Source organism: Pimephales promelas, chromosome 8 (assembly GCF_988280905.1).
Source record: "Pimephales promelas chromosome 8, fPimPro1.hap1.1, whole genome shotgun sequence".
Lineage (NCBI taxonomy): Eukaryota > Metazoa > Chordata > Actinopteri > Cypriniformes > Leuciscidae > Pimephales > Pimephales promelas.
In genome coordinates this window covers 34590850-34605181 of record NC_142776.1, presented here as the reverse complement: position 1 = coordinate 34605181, position 14332 = coordinate 34590850, and the positions used below count along the sequence as shown (strand labels likewise).

Sequence of the window (14332 nt, the reverse complement as noted above, 5' to 3'; positions counted from 1 at the left end):
ACCTTGACTGCTTTCTTAGACAAGCATCACTGTTTTTATTATTGCTCATAACTTCGTGTTAGAGATTTAAACAATCTTCAAACTCACATATTACATTTCAGAACATAAATTACCCAGATCAAAATCCATTCATGTGGTGCTGGATAAGTTATCACTCCAAACAAACACCCAAGCACCTGCAAAGCAAAACCATTGATAACAACCTAACTAACTAAAACCTTTCGAAACATCTCAGCAACTGTAGAACAACTGCACAGCAACACCCTGGCAACCACACACAGAACACATTTTTAAAAAAGCATTCAAAATGCAGCAACATCTCCATAGCAAAGCCATAGCAACCACACAAACCCTAGCAACACCTTGGCAACCAATCACAACACCCCACCATCGGTTTGGTGCGTTTTGTAGTAAAAACCTAGTTTAGTTTTCAAACTTTTCTGGATGGTAAACATTTTTACGTCAAGCAAGGGACAAAGAAAAATGTCAGCATGACTGCTGGTCACCTGTTGTCTCCGAAATGGTACTGTTACACAGAAAATCTTCTGTCCTCCTTTCTGATGCAGATGTGGCAATCGGAGGATTTGATTCTGACTGCAGCTTATGACAAAATGCCAGGATGAGAGGAAGAAAGGGATGAGATGAGAGGGGAAGTAGCGGGAGGCAGAAGGTTTTATGTTGTGCTGTTTGTCTCCTGCCGAGGAGTGCTGAGAGGAGCAGAAAACGGTGATTGAAACACAGTCCTGAAAATATGCCCATTGTGAAAGAGCCAAAGAAGATGAAAAAGAAACAAAAAGAGCAACAAAATGACTCATAAGATTTTGTCATCTGCTGTCACTTCTACAGGTAACTCTCACCCTGTGGTTCTAAAATGCAGAACTGTGGTACACCTTTGCAATAAATGACAAAACTACTTAATGCCATTCTGTAATCGTGTGCAGCAAACCTCTAAATCAGATTTGAATCACAAACGGCTCATGCAGTGAAAGTGTCATTTCCATAAACAGATTCACAAATCTCTTTTCAAGGAATAGCTCACCCAAAAAATGAAGAAAATCCTGTCATCATTTACTCACCATAATGTTGTTTCCAAACTGTATGGCTTTCCTCCTTTATTCGTCAGTGCTGTACGTTAGGTTGATGCACCATAGGTGGTGACAAGTGACTTAATGAGTGAGTTGGTAAATCTTTCACTCAAATTCATGCAGGAACAAAACAAACGCGGTGTTAGAAATCAAATACTTTCCAACTATAGGCCTATAGTGGCCTATGCAAAAAGCAGTACGCCAACAGAGTATAAAAATAATTAGCGAAAAGTCCCCAGATTACCTGATACTACCAACGAGATTCTGTGCGAAACCAACGCATTCTTATCCCAAGGCGTCATATACGACACTTTTGCAAAGCGTAGACATCCAACGCACATGGCACCCTTTAGCGTCAATATAACACGACTCTTCGGTTATGGTAGGTTTAGGTCTGGGGTAGTGTTAGGGTTAGACCACTAGGAGGCACCTTCGGCCCCATATATATCTGCGTCTCATATTGACGCTAAAGGGTGCCATCCACGCTTTGGTAAAAGCGTTGTATACACTCTCAGAAAAAAAAAGGTACAAAAGCTGTCACTGGGGCTGTATCTTTTCAAAAGGTACACTTTTCTATATCCAAAGGCTGCATATTGGTACGTTAGTGGTACATATTAGCACCTAAAATGTGCATATTAACACCTATAATTAGGGTTGGGTATCGTTCGAATTTGAACGATTCTGATTCCGATTCCTTGTTTAGGTTCCGGTTCCAAAAGATTCTCGATTCCGATTCTTTTAAGAGGCAGGGTCAAAAAAGTTTAGCTAACCTTGCTAACCAACGGTCTTTCTGAAGGAAATATTCCTTCTGTCACAAATACTCCTTTTGTCACAAATTTTGCATTTTGGCGAGATTTCGTTACTTTTAGGAAAGTGAAGCCACACTTTGGACCTCCGACGTAAGCTACTCATGTTCGACTCGCACGGTTATGCCAACACTTCCGGTAGACGCTTCTTCGTTGGTGTTGTTCAGCGGTTTCTTCTTCCGGACGGCGGACTGTGAATATCAAAACTAGGAATCGAAATTTTAACTTTTGAACAATTCCGGGAAAAAAGAAAAGATAGTCCCGGTTCCAATCGATACTCGATTCTCGATACCCAACCCTACCTATAATATACATATTAACACCTAAAATGTACTTATTAGCACCTAAAAACATATTAACACCTAAAATGTTCATATCAACACCTAAAATGTAATTATTAGCACCTAAAATGCAACTATTATCACCTAAATTGTACATTTTAACACCTAAAATGGACATACCTGTATTAGCTCCTGAAATGTACATATTAACACTTAAAATGTACATATTAGCACCTAAATGCACCTATTAGCACCTAAAATGTGCATATTAACACCTAAAATTTACATATTAACACTTAAAATGTACATATTAGCACCTAAAATGGACAACAGTTTCAGTGAAGACGGGACAAAAGGGAGGACTTTAGAAACAATGACTGAGAGGCTCACCTATGATTGGGTGTCATCAGTCATGACGTGTCCTTCCCTGATTCGTCAGCCACCGTTTACACCGGCATGCCCAGTGTTGGTGAATGGTCACGTGATCCATGTTTTCAGTCATTTTCAGATAAAACGCTGGTGTGGACGGAGATCGTATTCGTTTTAATTCTCCTTTTTTAAACGAAAGCGTAGTAGTGTGGACGGGGCCTTAGTGTGTAAATGTTACCTATTCATTATCACAGCTGCAAAGAGTGATGAAACAGCAGCCTTCAGATCCTGCTTTGTGTTCTTTAAAAAAATGGGCTTGGAACAACATGGTAGTGAGTTTTAAATTTCTTGGGTGCACTATTTCTTTGACTTTTCCTTTAAAAATCTCAAGCTCCCTCTATTTATACAGTATTTATCAGCCGAAATCTCCAGGCATATTCAAAATGTAATTTCCTGTAAGGTGATTTGTTTTGTTTCTGTCATACAGTAATTGGCAAATCCAACACTCTAATTCTAATTTGTTACAAAACTCACATCAAGTCTATGGATGAAAGGGGTAATCCATCAAAAGAGAGGTAGCATCAATGCACACGGCACCAGTAACAAATGTATGAAAATGTGCAGTCAATCAAAGACAACACTGTCTCTCGAGCTCCATACTGATCAATCCAGTTTATCTTGAAGTGGAAATAAGTAGTAGCATGTGGTTGGGTGCGAGGTCAAAAGTCAACCAGGATGCAATATCAACCATGCTTTTCTTGTTTATATTCGTTGATTAGACTGCTAAAAAAAAACGGCGAAAGACTACATTAAAAATGAACAATGATGTTTTGTATTCCCAGTAACTGTATGGTTTTTTGTACTGTGCTATATACACTATGTACATTTTATTGATGTCTTCTGGTCTGGTAAGTAGAACAAAGACTACAGAGAATTTGATACTGGCATAAAAATGTGTATCTTTTTCTGTAAAATTACAAAAAATTGTCCCAAGAACAATGTCGATACTTCTCAGACTCAAAAAGAAAGTATTGCAAGAGACAGTGAAATACAGTGTGATTCTTGAGAGAGAGCCAGTCTCCATGGGAGGGCTCTGTTTGACAGACGGTGGTATGGAACGAAACGGACAAGGACATACAGAGGAGAGACAGACAGCTTTACTACTCTTTGAAAATCACTCATCTGCCATCTCAAGGGTGTGTGAGTGCGTGTGTGTGTAAGTGCACGAGAGCTTCCCATCCATAACATCCTAATTTTCCAGCCACCTCTAACTGACACGCTGCCAGATTTACGACCGCGGCCCTGACAGTAACAAACACGCGACGGTGTAATGATATGTGTCTGGGACAGAACCTACGGCATTTAATTCATGTTGTTATGCCTGTTTTGCAGCTCAGAGTTCATTTGTGTTGACAGAATACAATAAATGGAAAGTTGGGCATGCGGCTTACATGCGTTTTGCTGTAACTGCACAAAATACGGTAAACAGAACACGGCCATACTGCCTGAAAATGATCCTATGACTCCTATGCTTTATTTTATATAACTCAGAATCCCATGGCTGATTCTATCTTCCAGTGAACTGCAATTGCACTTGCATGACTTTTAAATCTGTCTTAACACTATCATCCATTAAAAGCAACCATTTTGTGTTTAAAAAATATGAAAGATCAGGACTCTGCAGTCCTATTCCCTTTACCACACCATCCCTATTGTGAGATAAAGAGGGCTTAAAAACAATAGGGCTTTGCTTTCTGGGTCAGTGGGTCTGAGTGCCAAAAAACAGACTGTGAATAAGAGCAGAACGCAGGCCAAGGGAACCTAATGCACTTGTCGAACACACTTAAAAGATTAACTACCCTTTTAAGTACTTAAAAAACCCTTTGTGACGCTGAAAAGAGACTAAAAACCTCGACAATGACCGGATACTGCCTTCGAGAAGAAGATTAGGCGCTATAATGCCAGACAACAGTAAATAACATCAGGGATTGAGGCCTTTTTTACAACAAAGGCACTTTGTGCATGTGATGTGTCTTAAATATGAAATGCAGTTTAAGGGATCATCTCTTTTTATGAGGAAATGAGTATTAACAATAAGCTGTTAGAAGTGCGCTATGTAAAGAATGATACACCCATGAGTGCTTTTTAAACTCTGCCATTTACAGCAGACATTTTGTATATTTGTCCGTAAAGCTGTCATAATAAAAGGCTTATTTGAGACGAAATAAGGGAACGTTATATGAATGTCATTGCATTATATATCAAAATAAGTGGCATTTCTGCTATAGAAAGCAGAGACGCAAGCACACCTTTTTATTCAAAATGTAGCTTCCAAAATGTATTTCCTACACTCTCAGAAAAAAAGGTACAAAAGCTGACACTTGGGCTGTACCTTTTCAAAAGGTACACTTTTGTACCCAAAGGCTGCATATTGGTACCTTATTGGTACATATTAGCACCTAAAATGTACATATTAGGACCTTAAATGGACATATTAGCTCCTGAAATGTACATATTAACACTTAAAATGTACATATTAGCAACTAAAATGTACATATTAGCACCTAAAATGTATATTAGGACCTAAAATGGACATATTAGCTCCTGAAATGTACATATTAGCACCTAAAATGTACATATTAGCACCTAAAATGTATATTAGCACCTAAAATGTATATGTTAGCAGCTGAAATGTACATATTAGCACCTAAAATGGACAAAAGTTTACCTTTTGAAAAGGTACAGCACTAGTGACAGCTTTTGTACCTTTTTTCTGAGAGTGTATTTGGACACTTTTGATAATTTTGTTTTAAGAAAGTTCTAGCATTGCGGATTGGTTTAAACTACATTCGACACTGCATCCAAAAGTAGATTCAACAGTATTCAAACAAACTATAGATTTGAAAGCTGGTTTTAAAGTTAATAAACCATAAATCCCCTCAGGTGGGTGTACAGGGGCACTAACATAAATATAAAGCAATTTCATACAAGAGCAACAGCGCTGGTGTGAACCGCAGGTCTTAAATGTGCAGTATATCAGCTTCAGGCCTAATGAATGAGTTCAGCTGAATGGACGTATCTGACTCACTCAGGTTGCTGTGATAATTACTGTCTGCTCATTAACGGACAGTCTAGGAAAACCTCTTCATCTGGCCGGCCGTCAGGGGGAAAGTCAATGATATAAATGACTTTTCCAGCACGATGAGCTAAGCTCTCATCAGGCAGAGCGAGAAGTAATGACGTAACTGATGAGCAGTCGTTTCCGTGTCGCACTCAATTACGAGTATCGGCTTGGACTCCATATTTAGAAACTTGTGTCTTATCAACCCATCACAATCCAGTGTGTGCTTTAATAGGCTATATGCACGCATCAGTTCCGCATTTGACGCAAGGATGCTCGTCCATTTCCGGTTGTGGAGATTAAAGCGGAGGAAAACGGGATTATGGCAGAGTCTTCAAAATGTACTGTCCTCCCGTCTTTGAAACGAAACGTACATACGTTTAAACGTAATTTTATATAGTTATGTTTATTTAATATAATTTTTAAAAGAAGCATAAACACAACGAGAGGTGTCTGTTTTCTGTTTTTTGTGACTAACGTTTCTTTAGTATAACATGGAGTATAAAATTCAATATAAATTCTCGGTATTGCATTGGACTCTACGATCGGCGGAAGTTATCGAGCATCCTTAAACCTTCACCGGAAATACCACCATGCATAGAGCCCATTATACACATCAATTTAGTGAGAGAGCTAGAATATGTAGCTTGGCTTTTAATTTAAATAGAATTTAAATTAAATTTAATGTTTTAAATTTAATGTTTTAATTAAATTTAATCCTTTATTTAATGTTTCTGAAATAAAGAAAAATTCTCTCTAACCCTCAAAACTATCATGAAACTATGGCTGCGTACACACACTGCAGGGGCTTAATGCTCAATTACGATTTTTTGAAAAAAAATTATTTTTTTGCAAGACTGTTCACATTTCCAATTAAATGCAACCTTTTGTGATCTCCTGAAGGTGAATGTGAAATGACCCAAGTGACCCGCATGGGCAGAAGAGTACTCAACGTTCCACGACGTCACTTTGAAGAAGTAATGTGTTCAATGTGTTGTACTTGGCAGGTAGTTTTAATGAAGAAAAATGTAAAACTGAAATAACCTCATAACTAATTTGTTTGTGCTGTATTTCGTTTTGTTTACTTACCTGCATTTAGCTTAACTAAATGCAGTTACCTGTAAGTAAACAAAACTAAATACAGCACAAACAAATAATATATTGTTCCTAAATTGGGTCTTATGTTATTAAATTAAAGATACTCACTGACGATGCCCCATGAGCGAACAAAAGATGGATGGATGGATGGATAGATATCATTTTTAATACAACATGTGCTTCTTCAACATGTCCATAACCACAATAGCCTAGAACAGGAAACGATTCCCACCCACAAGAAGTCTAAATTACAAAATAAAACCCACACCTTCAAAATAAAAGTATTCTACATTAAACAGTCTCTTGTAACTTTTTTTAACTACACCACAGTACCCATAACCGAAGCGTGTTATATTCACACTAAAGGATGCCATTGGATGTATACGCATTGTCAAAAGCGCCAGTATATGACGCCCTAGGATGAGAATGCATTGCCCATAACTCACTGCCCGGATTCTTCATCCATTATCACATTCACCTGTGTCTCATTATCTTGTTTAGTTCACCCCATATAATGCCCTGTTTACAGGAAGGGAAGACACAGATATTTCCCTGCAGTTTACACGGCAACGCCATTTTTATCACAAAAAACAAAAAAGAAAACGATTATTTCTAAAAACTCCGGCCAAAGTGGAGATTTCTGATAACGCTGGTTATGTGAGTGCCCAGTTTGGCATAGATGTGATGGTGCTCAACAGCATATTGGGTTGATGTAAATGACAACTTTTTTGAAAACGGAGGGTGGGAAATATTTGTTTCTCTAAATACCTAGCTATGTGTAAATGGCCTAAGCCTGGTTTTCTCATTCATTATCTGTAAAGTCTTGTTTAGTGTTACACTGCAATTGTCCAATGCATTGCATTATCATGCATTGTCCCTAGTTTCATGTCTCTTGGTTTGGGTTTCTTGCCTGTTCCATGGATACTCTTTTGCCTGTGTTCCCTGCCTTGTTGTGTGTGTTTGTATGGACTGTCTGCTTGTGTTTGACCCTGCCTGTCCTTTGGATTACCCTGTTTAAATAAATACTGCATTTGGATCCTCAACCTTGTCTCTGAGCAGTTTGTGACGGACATGTTAATGAGCTGCTAAACAATTCAGTCACAATTGAAGGTTATTAAAAAATGTTCATAAAATCAAAATATTTCTACTTAGTCTCAAGAAAGATTCATCGAGAAGTCATTTTAGATTGTGGGACATGATTCTGTGATGAATCAGTAAATCATTTGGAATGATTTGTGTCCTTAGAATTCTTACAAAATAGAGCATTCATTTTACTACAAGGTTAACTTGATTTATAATCAAACTTCTGCGTTCCTTGGATGAAAAAAAGAGGGATATCTCAGATTGGGTGAACTACTCTGGGAAGATAACATCTACTTACAAAGCATTATGGATTTTGTAGGCAATCAATAGTGGAATCAATGGTTCTCAGTATGTAATGTCTAGAAGATTCCTCTGTTTGTGCATGTTTACAATGTATAAAATGAATAATACTTTCCAACAGAGAGCTTTTATTTTACTCCGCTCAGTATGTGTCAGACAAACTCTCCCTCCCTGTTCAAGTATCTGTGCGAGAAACAAGGTTTGTAGAGTTCGGCAAAGTGCAAATGGAGCAATCAAAAGAAAAAAAACAACAAATACAGCATTTTGATGGAGAGCTGTCCACTCAAACCTTGTTGAGGAATAAATAAAACAAAAAAGGAGAGTTCGAGATGAGATTTTCACAATAAATATTCAGGCACACACATCAAATGTCTTAAGTACCATCTTTGAGCATCTAATCTACACATGTAATCTGTGTAAATATACCCTGTGACTTATAAACATATATTTGAGGTTAAATGAAGTATTTTATGCAGCTCTTGGCTGAAGAGGATCAGTCTGTGGTGGGTGTAGTTCAGACTCGATGTGATTCATCGCTTACATGAACATTCACTTGCTCATTCCCCTGGTTTCCATCCAGTTCATACTCATTTTATTTTCAGCTTCAAGGAGGCAACAATCTCGACAGGCTTTACATAAAAATGGCCCTAATTTCTCCCAATATAATTTTTTTTCAATGACTTCCTGAGGTGCTTTCAAAACACTGAGCTGTTTGTTTGAAAGGGTCAGCCAAGGTCTATCTATACCTGTATTTATTTAATTGATTGTCCTTAAAATAAATAAAACATTGAAAATTATAATGAATATTACATTTCTTTCCATCTATCTATCCGATCACACTAAATGCGTCTTTTTAGCACTCAGTGTGTTTATCATGCAATTTACATACTAAAGTGCGTTTTTACATATGCATGAGTTGGATAGGGTAGGTATAGTAGTGGTGTGGGGTGCGTGTGTATTACACGTAATGAACTCCGTATAAAATGCACGCGAAAATCATATCATATGCACGTAAAAACTCATTTTCTCTCAAAAAAAAGGTACGAAAGCTGTCACTGGGGCGGTACCTTTTCAAAAGGTACACTTTTGTACCTAAAGGGTGCATATTGGTACCTTCATGGTACATATTTGTACAATTATGGTACCAATATGCACCCTTTAGGTACAAAAGTGTACCTTTTGAAAAGGTACCTCCCCAGTGACAGCTTTCGTACCTTATTTTCTGACAGTGATAGAGACGCATTTACGTGAGAACAGGCTGATACTGAAGTATTTTAAAGTGTTAACAGTTATTATAGATAATTTGAGCTCAAATTAGCTGTTTAGTTGGTGTCAATAGGTCAAACCCTAGATGGCTTTTAATTATTGTTCCACCAAAGAAAAACTACAGCAAATCTATCTCTCAATACCAGCTGCTAGTTTATGACTAATTGCTTATGCAACGTAATTAAAGTACTTCATTAACAGTACTCCTCAACCTCTAAGTTAGGTTCAGATGCCAGATCCAATCACACAACATAATTACCATGTGTAAAAAATCAAACGACAGCCTATTGTTTTCATTCCCTGACATTGTTCCATATATTTTCAGAAGACAATGCATATGAAAGACTAAAGGAATGTTCAGATTCAGGGGCCATGAACTGGATAATATTAGCCAAATACCCTTATCATTACAGCCATAATTACATGCCTGGATTCTGTAATACGGCTGATTGAAGATATTGGCAAAAACAGCATTATGCTTATTTTTTTTAATGTTGGTTCAATGCTTAAATGCCTCAATAGGTCTTTGCTGGTTTTGCATCGGGTGCAAGGTTTTACGCTGAACATCAAGTGGCAACTCAAATAATTTTCTTACAAAAGTAAACAAGATTGAATATATCTTTCATATATATTAGTTTCATATACCTTTCATTTTTTAAATGTTTTATTTATTTCACGGATAATCTTTTCTTTTGAATGGAAATTAGCTATACACACTGATTTAGTGTGTATTCAAGTTCATTTTATTAAGCATAGCTTTAAGAAAACAAGTATATTTTTACTTTAAGTGTAACTAATTTACTAAAAGTTTTTCGTTTTTATTGCAACTAAACTACAAGTGAACTTAAATGTATATTTACTAGTCGATAGGCCTACATTTAGCAAAACATGTATTTATGAAAGTACACTTTGAAGTAAACTTTCAGGTAATACGTAGTTTTATAGTTAAAGTATACTTGTAAGCTTCTTTTTAAAGCAATTTTAAACAAAAATACGTCAAATACTACGTCCAGATCAGATTCAGAATGATGATCAAAACAGACAGGTTAGATCGAGTCCATCACCTCCCTCAAAGCTTAACAGTGATTAACCCTTCCTGGTTCGACATTTCATTTGGAAACATCGACATTTTATTGTTTATAGGCCTATGATTGAACTGCTATTGCCGGCTTGTTCTTGTCGAAGAATAATTGGGTTCTTTTTTGAATTCTGAAAGAGCACCAGGTACGCAGAGATATGCCGCCACAGATGTGAATGGAAGCTTGTAAAACCATTGTTCAAGTCCATTCTCTCCTCTTCATCAGGCTTGGCTGAGCAATACATCAGCCCATCATCTCGCATCTTCCGACAGTAATTCTTCTCGTGCGCAACGCAAACCCAATCAATCAGCCGACTCCACCTGTAATCCTGTAAATTCCTCAGCATCCGTCAACGTCGCCGCTCGTCTGTCTCAACCGGGCCAGTCCAGATTTATTACCATCTCCGAGACTATTAGCTGGAACAAAAGGGAAAAGAATGAGGACAAGAGCAGCTTTAAGGAACGTGGTGAGGTGAAAAGAAAAAGAGACGACAGAATTAAGAGTGGAATAATATCCTGGAGGGAGGGAAAAATAGAACGGATTGAAAGTTGAATAACATCTGGGAAAAGAGAGAGAGAGAGAATAGGAATGAACAATGACACGTCGCAGCTCTGGAGGCACTTGCCATGTGGCAAATCAAACAGAAACGAAGGTCTATTAGTATCATTCAGCTGGCAGCTCTTTATGGAGCACTAGAAGGACAGGACTTGTTAAATATGATTTAGAGTTCATGTCTTTTTTCCACTGATAATGAACACTTAGAGCCGGCGTCCACACTCAAATTGTCCCTGTATATTCGCAATCATTTAGCTGGTGATATACAGTCAAAATGAAATAACTCGCTGAATATTCTCACATTAGAGTAATGACTGTTTGACATTTTCTATTATGTCTTATCTTGATTTAGTTTTTGGGCTCTACTAGAATAGGTTTTCATGCTTGAAATGTTAAAAAAAAAACATTATTTTCACACATTTTGCATTGTTGCTGCTCCTCTCTTCCCAGTCTGTAACACTCGGTTTAGTTCCTGTTTCACTCTCGGAAAAAGGTACAAAAGCTGTCGCTGGAACAATACCCTTCAAAGGGGTCCTAATATGCATTTATGTACTAATACACTTTTGGTACCAATATTTACCTTTTGAGGGACTAATATGCACTCTTTAAGAACAATGGAGTACCTTTTAAAAAGGTACCACCACAGTGACAGCTTTTGTACCTTTTTGTCTGAGAGTGCTGTATCATAGCACACACAAGACGTCACCTTGGGGTTCTAAGCATGCGTCAAACCGCCGCCATCTTGGAACAGGGGTCATGTCATAGGAAGTAGCTTGGTAACGCTGCTATCACTGCCTTTACTTCGAATTCATTGCTGGTGACGGACTTTTGAGCAGCGTTCGATGTTAACAGATAAAATCTGAACTAGGAAGAATGTTTAAAAAAAACAAAATTTCTGGAATCAATGATAAATACATGTCTGACTGTTGGAACAAACCAAAAAAACAAGAAAAACTGCATTCATGATGATTTATGGTGATTTTATTTCCGTTAGACCTGTGTCTACATTGACGCTGATGCATTAAAGTGGAGGGGCTCCCCTGTTTCAAGATGGCGGCTTTATTGACGCATTCGTTCCAATGAACTTCCGTAGCCAAGGTGACGTCTAGTGTATCTATGGTGCTGTATGAGGCCCCTCCTTAAGAAAAGAGTAATGTGCTCTGATTGGTCGGCTGAACCAGTGTGTTGTGATTGGCTAGCTCATTCTGGTTAAAAAAAAAATGGGGGGAACGCTTTATTAAAAAGGCGAAAAATACTCAACAAAATGACTAAAAAAAAAATTTAAAAATTGAACTAAAATGAAAATAGAAAACAAATAAAAACTAATTCAAAACAATATCAAAATTTCAGGACTAAAATGTCAATGTTAAAGGAGTAGAAAAAAAAGTGTCCGTGTTAATATAATTGATAATGATGTGCAATTACAAGCGTTTCCACTAAATAATCACATACAGTACAGTATGAAGTAGGGATGGGCAACGATTAATTGCGATTAATCACATCCAAAATAAAAGTTTGTGTTCACATAATATATGTGTGTGTAGTGTGTATAATCAATTTCTATATATAAATACCCACACATGCATGTATACATGCATGTATATATGTAAGAAAAATGTGTTATTAATATATCAAATATTTACATTTATATATAATATTAATTGTGAATAAATATATATAAAATATATACATGCACATATTTCTTAAACATGCATGTGTGGGTATACAAATTAATTATACACACTACACACACATATATTATGTAAACACAAACTTTAATTTTGGATGCGATTAATCGCGATTAATCGTTGCCCATCCCTAGTATGAAGCACATTCTCATCAGAAAACTACATCAGGATATTATATAATTTAACAGAAACATGAGCGCTGTGGAGTTAGTATGACTCAGAAAGAGGAGGAATAAGAAGCGGGTCATATCGGGCAGGAAATGGTCCAATCCATTTTCTTCAGTCGTTCATATCTTTCAGCTGAGCGATAGAGCTCATTTAGTAAATGAGTGTTCACCTCACACTCACTCTCGTGGTAAATGTCAAATGTGCTGATACATGATATAGACATTACAGTTTAATCAAACAAAAGCTGAAATGTCAGTCAATGATGAGCAATAATGAAACTGCCAAAGACGTATCAGTGAAGTAGCGAGCGGAGCGTTTAGCTTAATATTTCTTCAGTGCGTTTATGTGTTTTTATATGGTCAGTTGGTTTATTAGTGGTGCTTGTAAAGGCAACCGTCCGTTTGTGCTGCAGACATGAATAATAATGCGTATCGAGTGGATTATTGAGGAGAGGTGTGTCTCATTACTTTTCTAAGCAATCAGATTTATGATGGCAGACGATAAAGCGAGTGATAAAACACAAACTTACAGTGAAGGAGGGACCAGAAGCTCATCTACAGACCGGAATAACAGAGAGACTCGAGGGAGGACTTTTTCTGACCTGGGCCGGTTAACAGTAGCTAATCACCTATAGCAGCCTATAGAAAGCACACATAGAAATATGATGAAAACACAACAGTTTCAAATATTAAACAACATCCGAGTCCCTGCATGATAATCTTCACTATTTATAAATGTTTTGCATAAAAAATAATCTAGGTAAATATAGTAATATTTATTATATGTAAAACTAAATATACTGTACAACACAAACACACATATAAATATGTATAAGATATATATTATACATTAATATTTATTGCTGTGTGGAAATATCATTCTTCCTTGTGTTCATGGCATAATTATTTATGGTATTTTTTTTTATATTATATATATATATTTTATTTGCATTTATTTTCTTTAAAAAATCGTATAATTATTGTTTTAATCGTATTTTTTATTGTATTATTCTGTTTGTCTGTCTGTCTATCTATATCTATCTATTCATCTATTTATCAACTGTATAATTCTCTGTCTGTCTATCTCTCTGTCTGTCTGTCTATCCATCCATCCATCCATCCATCCATCCATCCATCGGTCTATCTATCTATCTATCTATCTATCTATCTATCTATCTATCTATCTATCTATCTATCTGTCTGTCTGTCTGTCTGTCCGTCCGTCCGTCCGTCCGTCCGTCCGTCCGTCCGTCCGTCCATCTATCTATCTATCTATCTATCTATCTATCTATCTATCTATCTATCTATCTATCTATCTATCTATCTATCTGTCTGTAAGTCTATCTGTCTGTCTGTCTGTCTATCTGTCTGTCGTCGCCTCAGCCTTACAGTATTGACAAGTGAATTATAATTGATTAAGAGTTTATGTGGCTT

At 36.9% G+C, this 14332-nt stretch overlaps 1 long non-coding RNA gene across 2 annotated transcripts in view; it reads right to left on the bottom strand.

Moving 5' to 3' along the window:
- Positions 1–6955, bottom strand: part of LOC148978131 (uncharacterized) — a 32639-nt gene extending 25684 nt beyond the window's left edge. The window contains exons 1-2 of one of the 2 annotated variants that reach the window (XR_016169619.1): positions 1077–1201; positions 507–707 (exon numbers count right to left, since the gene is read on the bottom strand). This is a non-coding gene — a long non-coding RNA (uncharacterized LOC148978131). Of the gene's footprint in view, positions 1–506; positions 708–1076; positions 1202–6868 lie in introns of those variants that run through there. The other variant, XR_016169618.1, reaches the window with a different exon arrangement.
- Positions 6956–14332: the final 7377 nt, after the last annotated feature.